This window comes from Falco cherrug, chromosome 18 (assembly GCF_023634085.1).
Source record: "Falco cherrug isolate bFalChe1 chromosome 18, bFalChe1.pri, whole genome shotgun sequence".
Lineage (NCBI taxonomy): Eukaryota > Metazoa > Chordata > Aves > Falconiformes > Falconidae > Falco > Falco cherrug.
Window position 1 is genome coordinate 2,873,226 of NC_073714.1, and position 10,931 is coordinate 2,884,156.

The window sequence follows — 10,931 nt, forward strand, 5'->3', positions numbered from 1 at the left end:
TAGAGCACCGGCAGTTACCTGACAGGCGGGAGCTTGAACGTATATACCATAGGTGTATCCCCAGAGAAGCTTAGGACCAGTTCAGAAATATTAGGGTTGCACTTATTGCAGCAGCAGCAAAATTAGACCCTCTGTCTCCCAAGACTGTCAGTCAATTTTCTTTCATTGCCATTAAATGAACTTAAAGGGAACTCCCTGGAAGAGGTTAGACTATCTAAAGTTTCAGCCTGCTTTAACATAAAAGCAGGCTGCAATGAGTAACACATCAGACATGGCTTTCCACAAGTTATCTTCCCTTTTACCAACAGCATAACCAGAACAAAACACCACTTTGGCACAAAGCTGAAGTGCAGAACTCCCAAAACTTAGAGCAAGTCGTTCACAATTACCAAGTAGTCCAGCAGCTGGCAATCAATACATTATGTTGTCTGAACATAAAGATATAAAACTAAAAACCTTAGTGAAATTTCATTTTTTTTTTTCCTGCTAAATGAAAATCCGTTCCTCTGTTTGTCAGCTGTGGCTGTAGCAATCTTTCACTGATATTATGAAGTACAAAAATAGGAGAGGCCATATCCTGCATTGTAATTGGCAATTTAAGAAAAATAAAGTTGTGATTTCAAGGCTTACATTGTAATACTAGTGATTAGAGGAGATTGGATAGGAACCCAAGACTATCAGCAGCAAGCGAGAGAACTCCTCCCTTGATTTCCAAGAACAACTCAAAATGCAAATTAGACATGTAAGAGGATGGGAGTCAGGCCTAGCCTGTCCAGTTAATTAGGACAGCTTCAAGCAAGTTTTCCTTTTTCTCATTTGGATCTGATCACGAGTTAGGAATAAATCAGGGCTACAATGAAGGGTAATAATTTGGTGGCATTCTAAAAGACTGTCTTTTAGGAGCTGTTTAGAGGCAGAATAAAGAGGTCTTCATTGGTTCCTAGCTGTATCAAAGGGCTGAATGTCTGATCTCCCACATGGACCTGTTGGGATACTCTGTTCAAAACACTGGGCTTTTTCAGTGGCTACTTCTATTAGAAAGGTTCACTGACATGGTTTTAAAAAGGTCTTTTTAGGGAAAAAAGGAAAGCAAAACTTTAAGTGTTATTATTCCGTTTTAACACACAAAAAGCTTTTATTTAAAAAAGAAATTACCATTACAAAGTTCACTTCAGAATTGAAGTCAAAGCATTTCAAATTCACCTAAAATTTTAGGACTGATTGAGATCTGAAGCAGCTTTAGGTCTGTGCAGTTTTGCCTTTTTCATCCCCAAAGCTGTTTTGCAAAATAAACCAAGATTGTCATCCCAGTTTCAGGAGGCTAGGACAGAACATAGCCCTACTCTCAAGAGGTTTTGCTGTCCAGTGCACAGATCTTTCATCTGTCCAAAGCATGTTCCTTTAGACCTTATTTTGTGCAGGTCTGAGCAACGCCATCACACACAAAGCAGCAGGGAACAGCCCCAAATAACCTGTCCAAGTTGGAGTGCACAGATATGCCTATGATGAGGCCCTTACCTGACAGCATTCAGGGCTACTGCACCCAACAAAAGTCCTCTGTATTCAGTAGAGCCACACACCTTAACTTCCCACTCAGCTGTAGATTCCTACAGATAGAAGTCTAGCCTGACACCATTTAACTTCTTACCAACTCAGCATTTGACTTAAAAGTCTGTTAAATTTCCCCTAATTATGTTTCAAAACACTATATATACACAAAATTATGCCAGGCATATAAAGGACAGGTGTATTTTTAATCTCTGGATAGACAGGAAGTTATTCCTATTTAGCCTAAAGTTATTTTATACCACTCTAGATGTATTAAGAGCCTTGAATTGACTGTAAGACATTTTTTCCTCAGACTAATATAGTGAATGTAACTAATCAAAGTGAGAACCAGGATCTATAATTCAGTTTGGGCTTTTCACATCCTGATAAAGCTCAGTGCTGTGCTGGAGCCAAGCTTTATAGGTAACAATACCAAACTGATTGCAGGCAGACTCAAGTCTAGTCTATATAACAATTAGTACAAGTCTTCTGTGGAACATTTTATAACAGATTTTCATATGACAAAAGTGTAATGTGTTATTAATTATAAGACTGGGTTGCGAATAACCCAGACTCTTGACATTATTTCCAGCACTGGGCTCTTAAGGTAGGTCTAGCTGCCCTTGCAAATGCTTTTACCATAGTAGCAAAATGCTCCTGTACCAAGTGGCTCAAACACCTTCGGTATGTGAATTGTGAGAAAATTGTGCATCTCTGACACTTCTTGTAAAAGTATTTATAGGAGGATCGTTGGTTCACTTAAGCTTTTCAGTGTTGCATGTACATCCTGAACATGGCTTCCAGACACCAGGCACAGCCCTTCCCTGACGACCTACAGTTATAATATAGGCCTTGGGATTCTTCTCCCTTGCAGCTCTTTCCCTAACAGAGGAAGCAACAGGTTTACAGTGATGTTGTTCTGTACATCCTGTATGTATCATTCCTGGATTGTACAGAGCTAGTGGTAGATTCTCTGAAGCTTGTGTTGAGTAGAAACGTACTGTATCTACTTCTAATATTTCTGGATGCTGCACAACTCTGCAGGATTTCCCTTTGGGAACAGAACAGCTAGATACATTTCAGAAACATCAGGGTCCCCAGGGGAAAAGCATCTCTCTGGCAAATATTAAACAGTATTTTCTTTTGGCAGCAGTGCAAACATCCACAGTATTAACAGGTGAGCTTTTCTGCGTGACTCCTATGTGATGCTCTAAAACAGACACAGGACAAGAAGTTCCTGTGATTACCGATGCTAACAACAGCTATGATTTTTCAGAGGGATAAGGCAAACAAGATTAAACCAGCCATTTATTTTTAAATAGAGAGCAGTTGTCCAAAGCCCTAGGTACTGTTATTTCAGAGTAAGAGTCTACCATGCAGAAAAGGGAACAGCAGAATTCAGATTAAGCTTTCAGCCAACACCTCTTATCAAGTATTCACTCTAGACACCTGCTGGGAATGTTTTTAATCTTACCTTCTCCCTATAAGGACTACTTACTCCCCAGACACATACACACATTGTTAGAGAGCGGTAGAAACCAACCCGTAAATTTTTGTTTACCGGGCTTTGGTCTCCAGTGCTTGAAAGGATAAAATTGCCTGTAATAATAACTATCAAGAAAGCTCTCTGGGTAATTAACAAAGCTGACATGACAAACAAACCCAAAGAGGTAATTCCCCCAGCTCCAACATGAAATTAATGTATTATTTCTGCCTTTTCAACATTGCAGTCAGAAAAATCCTGTAAGTCAGGGCAGTAAGGTCACCTCCATGACTTCATTGCGGGCAGATCATCAATAAACTATTTGCTGCACAAGGTATGCTTATTTTTTCAATGTGCTGGTTCCTGTTTTGCCAAGAAGTTTCCAGTCAATACCAAACCATTGAGACTTCCAAGCTGCTTTAACCTCATGATTATTTCTGTCTTGTAGCAAAAAAATGTCAGTGGAATTAAACTGCTAGACCATCCTCTCTCGTCTGAACCGGATAAATATAAAGGAGGTGGAGGAAGTCTCTTTAAAGCTAAGATCTGGCACATCCAAGAGCACTATCTTTGGTATCTTTACCACTCAACACAAACTCCTTCTGTAGCTGTCATCTTCAGTGTCCAACATTCTTAAAGCTGCTCACAACTCAAGAAGCCTTGGGAACTTTGCATGCCAGTTGCAAGACATATTCTAGTATTGAGGGCTACCCCAGAAGTAAATGCAGGCTAGATAAACAGGATATAGTTACTTAAACCACAATTCAGCTTTAACTTCTGCCAAATCTCGGAGTAAGGACGAGGCCCTCCTATCAATACAGGTACCTACATTTCTGATAGCACAATTAAGTGCATTGAGTTCTCCCAGTGTACAGAAGAGCCACTTGTTCCTCTGAGTCTGGGAGTCTTGAGTGCTAAATTCTGTTGGAACAAGTGTCCTTTTCTGTCCTCTTCAACATTTAAATCACCAGTTTTTCAGGGTGGCAGCTATAGTTAGGCTGCTTTCTTTTCTAGGCTCCTATTTTTTAGAACAGGACTTTTGTTCCACTTACAAGGACTAAGGTCCCCTTATAGTCCCTTACCATGCATCTTTAAAGCACTTGACAACAGGCAAAACCTGACTTTGGGTATAAACACTGCAAACAGATTCATATTCTCTAACTGCTTTTTTAAGACAGGGTAATAAAAGCTTGTTGACTTCAAGCAAGGCAAGCCATACTTCACTGGAAGGGGAAGAAAAAAATAAAAGTCACACTTCCTTTATTATTCTTCATTAGAGATACAAGTTGTTTTAAAAACCCCAAAGCTTTCAGTCAAAGAGGTTGGCAGGATTAGTAAATAAGGTTTACATTTTAGTAGGGGAGTTGTCAGCGTGACCCCTTCTTTTACAAACTAGATGTGACAAAAGACTGCATTCTCCCCACCCCTGATTGTGTTTCTAGTACATTTCAGAAGAGGAGTGATTGCTTCCCAAACCCTAAACTGACATGGCTTCATATAAATCAATCTCCTATCACAGCCAGGAGAGAAGGAATTAGAAAGAAAATCTCCTCAGCATCTCTAATATCAACACCTAGCCTGATTGCTTGTATACTCATTTAAGATAAGGTTTCCTAGCAACCTCAGGGATTTGTAATTAACATTGGGCTTTGAGAAAGACTGCTTTTTACATCCCCTGGTTCTACCTCTAAGGTGTAAGTGTGAACTAACACGTAGTTATAAAACTGGCTTTAGTTAAAGTCAAACATCTTGGAAGAAGTTAGACATTTTAATATTACAGACACTCCTTCAAGTGGCAAACCTGACTCATAAAAATGAGATTCTAAAATTCTTCAGCTCTTTTTGCTCTCGCATCACGGTAAAACCTTGATGGGCTGTTTCATATACAGCAGTTTGATTTAGATAGGTCAGGAAGATCTGAACAGTATAAATCTCATATACCAATGCAGTTTCAGCACTATAATAGTCAAAATTAGATCCTTTTTTCTGTGATAGCTAGAACATCTAAGACAGACAAGATATTCCTCTTTCCATAGACTCAAGTATTACATATTTTGTTGTTCACTGTTTTTCACTACTAATAACAATGAAGTAAAATATTCATGTGCTGTCATTATTCTAATACCTACAAGAATAGGAGACACAGTTACTAGCCATCATACTGCTTGAAGGAGCCAAAAGTTATCAGCATCGTTACCCAGCTTAGTTTTACGATTATTGACATTGGTAGCATTAAATCCTAACTAGTCAGCTACAAAACCTATGGTGAAAAGCATGAAACACCCATAAGCGTCATCCCAGAGGTAAATCTATGTTACATGTACAGAACTAAAACCTTACTAAATAAGACAAACGGCCCCAGCAGCATCTGAACAGCTAACTGCATTAAGGAAATATAAAACTGTCTCTAACCATGACAAATTCCTCACACAGCTTCAGTTGCACAGCTGGAGCCCCCGCCTTCCTCGCTCCCTTTCCTGGCCAACAGTGAAAGGAATGAGCCAGTTGCAATACCAGGACAAGTCAAAAGCTGATCACAGACGGAAAGAAGGAAAGTGATATATTGGCTAAGAGAAAACACAGAAGAAAATCTCAGCTTAACAGAGCATGCTTCTCAAAAGAAATTGAAGACAATGCTTCTATTTACAAGCCTGCAGGAGACCCTCTGTGCAACAGCTTTGTTCCTCTTGGACAGACAGTCACAACCTTAGATTAGAGGAGATGCAGCATAAGTTCACAACAGATTGGAGACAACTGTCCAAATGTGAGGCACCCATTGCTGGCAGGCACAGAACAGGGAGGCCTGTGACAACCGAAAAGTATGTTATCTGCATCATGTCTTGCAACAGGAAAGTATTTCTAACTGCAGTCATACGATTGGACGAAAGTATATGGTAAAGGTAGCAGCATTAGATAAGCTTTAATCTATTATTACCACTAAAGTTGCAGCAATGGTTTATGGTTGTTTGGTTGGGTTTTTTTTAATTAATAAATTAGACACAAAGAAAGCCTCTACAGTCTGACCCTTTGCTCCTGTATGCCAAGCACATCCCCTCCCCTCCGCATGTGTTTCTACTGACACCATACCCTCTACCGCATGCTTTATGCTTTGGTCGCAGGTCCATCCCTTCAAACAAGATAATTACTTGCCATCTTCACCCAAGTCATTCACAACTAATCCATACTCCCTTGCATCCAAGCTTCCGCTAGCTCATTGGAAACTCATGTGCCATGAACAAGACATGCACCTATTCAGTGCAAATAAGAAGAAACAAAAAAACATATTCTGCATTAATGTCAAGTTACGCATTAATGTCAAGTTAAGGAGTTACTTCGAGCCACAGCTCTATTCTTTCCATCCTCTACACTGGCAGTGCTGTGGTGATATGAGTGTTGACTGGAAACAGGTGAAAAGTGTTTCACATCAGACCATTTCACCTGCTCAGGCAGAACTAAATGCTAAAGGAATGAGTTACCGTGCCTTAAAACATTTACGGTTTGATACTAAGTTCTGAAAATCCTGTGAACAGTTTTGGAACATTACACTGATATTGACATTCAAGCCAAGCCTGTATCCAAAGTGCTCTTATTGAAATAAAAATATTGTGATTTAACCAGAAAAAAAAAACACATTAAGTGGTTTTCCTCGTAAGAACTTTGAGGTGAACTTTCACTTTCAAGTGAACTAAAAACCAGCATAAAGGAAACTGCAGATAAAAAACATATAAATAGTAGTTACATTCAGGTCTTCTTTCACTTTAAGTATTTTGGGGTTCTTACTTCAGAGTTCCCCTCCCATTAAACCAGCAGATTCCCACAACGACAAAAGTCTTTCCCCAGCCAACTCTGCTGCAGATTTTGCTGCTTGAAATCACTTCTCCATAGGCTGAAATGGCAAAACCCAGCAATAATCAAACATTTCTTTTCTCCTTTCAAGAACTGCTATAGACAGTGGGTCAATTAGGACTAGAAAAACAAAAGAGACAGGTAAAAATCAAAGTAACAAAGTCAAGCTTGGAGCTATATTAAAGCATAAAATAAAACTCAGATGTGACATACTTTTTTGACTAAATAACCTGCTCATCTGAGAACTCTTCCACATCTTTAGCTTGATCTTTCCTGTTCATATAGAGTAGGCTGCAAAGGTCAGGAAATATCAGATAGAGAAATGAGCTCTTACAATCTTTATATTCCCAGGACACAGGGAAAAGTAAGCATCTTTCCGCAGTCTTTGGCACAACAAGCTTTTCAATAGTCAGCTTAGACATTTGAGTAACTCTAAATCCCTGTTGCCTAGCCTTTGAGTTGCATAACCTTTGTATTGACAGTAGATTTTCAAGGTTGTTCTGAGGAGTTTTATTCCCTCTCCCCTCCACGCAAGCCTCCTGCATCGCTTTATTGCTAAAAGGTTGCCAATAGTACTCAGTTTTAGAAATTGAGACAGCAAAGCCTACTGCTTTTTTTCAGAATAAGAGCAGGGAGGAATTATTCTTTTCCTCAGAAGGAAGAAAATAAGAATTTTGAACAAGCCTCATCACTCAAACAGAGCCCCCTTGGCCTCATTTAGTACCCTGAGAACTCCAGGATTAAACATGCCCTGGAGCCACACTACACAGTACCTCAGCCATAACACAGAACATTCATAATCTCTATTTTAACAGTATCTAGATGCTGTATTTTTTAAGCAGGAACCAATTTTTAAGCCAGCAGAGATCCCTCAGTTCCCAAAGCCATTATTTTTGTCACTACTAGAACCATCCAGAAGTTTGAGCAGGAACAGAGCCAAGTGTTTCCAAACCACACCAACGCCCTTCTCCACCCAGAAGCTGCTTCTTGACCCTCTGTTGACCAGGCAAACCTCCAGCAACTGGCACCTTTTAAGTTGCACTAGAAGTAGCAGCTTTTCTGCTTTAACACTTCCTTCCCAACGCTTGAATTACTCCCCCTTTTTCAGGGTGCAGCTCTGAAACAGCACTGGAGATACCTATGGAGTTATTTGTCAGGGGCTGCAGGCCCAGAGCAGACCCCAGGCTCGTTGCTCGCCAAAATGCCATTTCTGTACTGGACAAAAGCTGTTCCTGCACAGTCCCAACACTATAGTAGCACCGTGTACCAGATATATCACCTAATTAAAAAAAAAAAAACAAAACTCACTTTGGCAGGCACAAATCTCCTCACAGAAGCTGCCCTCGGCAGCCAGCTCGCCTCACAGAATCAGCCCGCCACAGCTCCCCTCACCCCCACGATGCTGTTACTTACCTGAGAGGCAGCACCTCCTCAGGCAGCTAGAACCAACACCAGAGCAGCATACCATACCCCACTACTCTCACACAAAACGGTATTTTTTATTAGGTTTTTTTTTGTCCTTTCCTGTTCAAAATACCCGCCTTCCTCCACAGATGGGGCTGGGGAGAGCAGCCCCTCCTGGCACTGCCCTCAGCTGAGCACCAGCAGCTGCAGCCCAACACAGCCCACCTGGGCCAACAGAGCCCACGCAGCACCGCTACAAAAACCCTCCCAGAAAGGCCTTGCTTCTTTTTGAGGTAACTGCTGTTTCCTTCTCCTCAAAATGGTTGCTGTTTCCTTCTTACCTTGGCTGTACACAGTACTGTCACGGTGTTCACTGTTCCTCCTCGGCTATAGGTACCTGTAGCCTTGCTCACCTGAACAGTGGGTTCACTGCACCCCTTTGTTTCCTTCTTATCTGATGTGTTTGGCTTTAAGCAATGTTTATTTTTGTTGGGGGTCTGTAGCTAGGTCGTGCTTTGCGTGAGGGTTTGGTTAAGCTGTGTGGGCAGAGGATATGCCTGGGCCGGTTCCCCTGAGGGGGGTAAGCACAGACCTTGGGCCCTGGGGTAATGCACAGGAGCTTGAAGGAGACTCTGAATTTTTGCCCTTTGTCATACTTAAGCCTGGCAATATATAGTCTAGATCTGGTTTTTAGTCCTTAGCTGACCCTAGCTGCTCCCATGTAGCAGGAGGAATCTGGGTGAGGAACAAAACTTGACAGTTTAGGCTCATTTCAGGCTGTGCTCTCTGGCTTCCCTCAGGTGCCGAGAGGCCACAGAGAAGGGAGGGGGAAATCCCTCTGGCTTTGAAAAGTGTTGTTTTCTTGCCCTTTGAGCCCTTGTAATGTATCATTTTATCTGATTTGCTGTTTTTATCATGCTGTAACCTGGCATGCTTCTCAGCATCGAAGAACATTGCTTTATTGTGACATTTTCAAATGAAAACTACATGGCAGTAATAGTTTTCCAAAGAGCGTTCATTTAGCTTGGCAACGTTTACGTCTGGCAGGGAGAAGAAGAAGGGAGGGGGGGGAAAAACCCCAACTCTACATAAAACTGGTGCTTTGAGCAAAACTCTATGATGATTATTTAGCAAACAAGCTCCTCTATTAGAATGGCAGAGAGGAAGATTGCATATCCAGACTAAATTACACTTTACAGGGAGATGGCACAGAATGGCTTTCTGCTGAGGTTATGCTTAAATTATAGCTGTTGCTAAAGCAAACAGCTCACAGTTTATATGTGAATTTGAATTATGCATCCAGCAGGCAGTATGTTTATGAAAAAAAAATGAAGTCAAGTCAATAGATTGCTAAATTGCAAGCACATTTGTAAAGGACAAAAATAACCATGGTAGTAGGGCATCAAAAATGAACCACAAACATGCATTATTCACTGTTGTCCAGCACTCTTAAGAGGAACAGTTTAGCTCTTGAACACCGCAGGCATCATTGCCAGTGATAAAAATGTAAGGTAACTAGGTAAGTTTCTGACTTTTGTGAGTGTTTAATGTTTCATTTGGGACCTCCAAGGCCTTAAGTTGCCCAGTGCTTTGGAGAAATATGTTCAAAAATGTATAAATTTTTGTGGTGGTTGGTTTAGGATATCTTCTGGAGGTGTTACTGTAGTAAAAAGACTTGATCGTTTGAATCAAGTCGTGTAAGTAACCAGTGTTTGGAGGTAGATGTGAACTTGTTACCTGTATTGCGTACTCTGGAGACGGTGTTTTTCAGAATGGGTTGGCCAATTTGAAAACATGGGTCCATGGAGTGCTGTGGGGCACCTCAGGCTCCTAATGCACATCTTGCTCTGTTACTAAAATGCTCTTTAGATTTCCAGCACTGAGAGCACATGCTCATCAATGCTTCATTAGGTTTGTGATGCTTAAGTGTTACAGTGGACATAAATGTAAACCTCAACAGTGTTATCTCTTTTATTTGAAACTGTTTGATTGTTTGCCAGTACTGTTTTTCTTGCTGTCTTTTAAAAAGCTGAGCTATTTTTTTCCTGTTCCTGGAAAACTTATTTTTTTCCCCATTGTTTTTAATGCAAGTAGAGCATATGAAGTCTCTAACAGAGAGCAAAGTAGTATTGTTCTAGTTGTTTTATCATTACAAAGGGAGAGGTGTAAAAGGTAAGACAGGCTTTCTCTGCCTGGAGTGAAATTGTGCTGAATGGAGTCCTAGAAGAGACCATGGGTGTTCGTGTACTGCATATTTACTATGCGCTGTCTGATTGCTTTTAAGTGGAAGTACAATCCTTAAATTTGTGATCCAATAACTGTAATGGTAGGATTGCCAGGGCATTCTTCTTCTCAGCCTTGTTATTGGAACTGAAGTAAAAAGATAATGCAAGATTTGGTCAAGCATTTTCTCTGTCACATTTCAAACTGTTACTTAAAATGTACAAACATTCCTGATCAAAGGAGACTTTTTTCCTACTCCAACCATTTTATTCTTTTGTGATAACTCCCCTAATAGTACCTTTGACAGCTGATCATGTTTTCTGACTTGTGATCAAAACTGCCAGAGAACTCAGTCAGTTCCTCCCCTTGTCTTGCCCTTCCCCTTTCTTGTGCAATGCTGGCCCTGTGAAAGTCAAATCTAATGCTC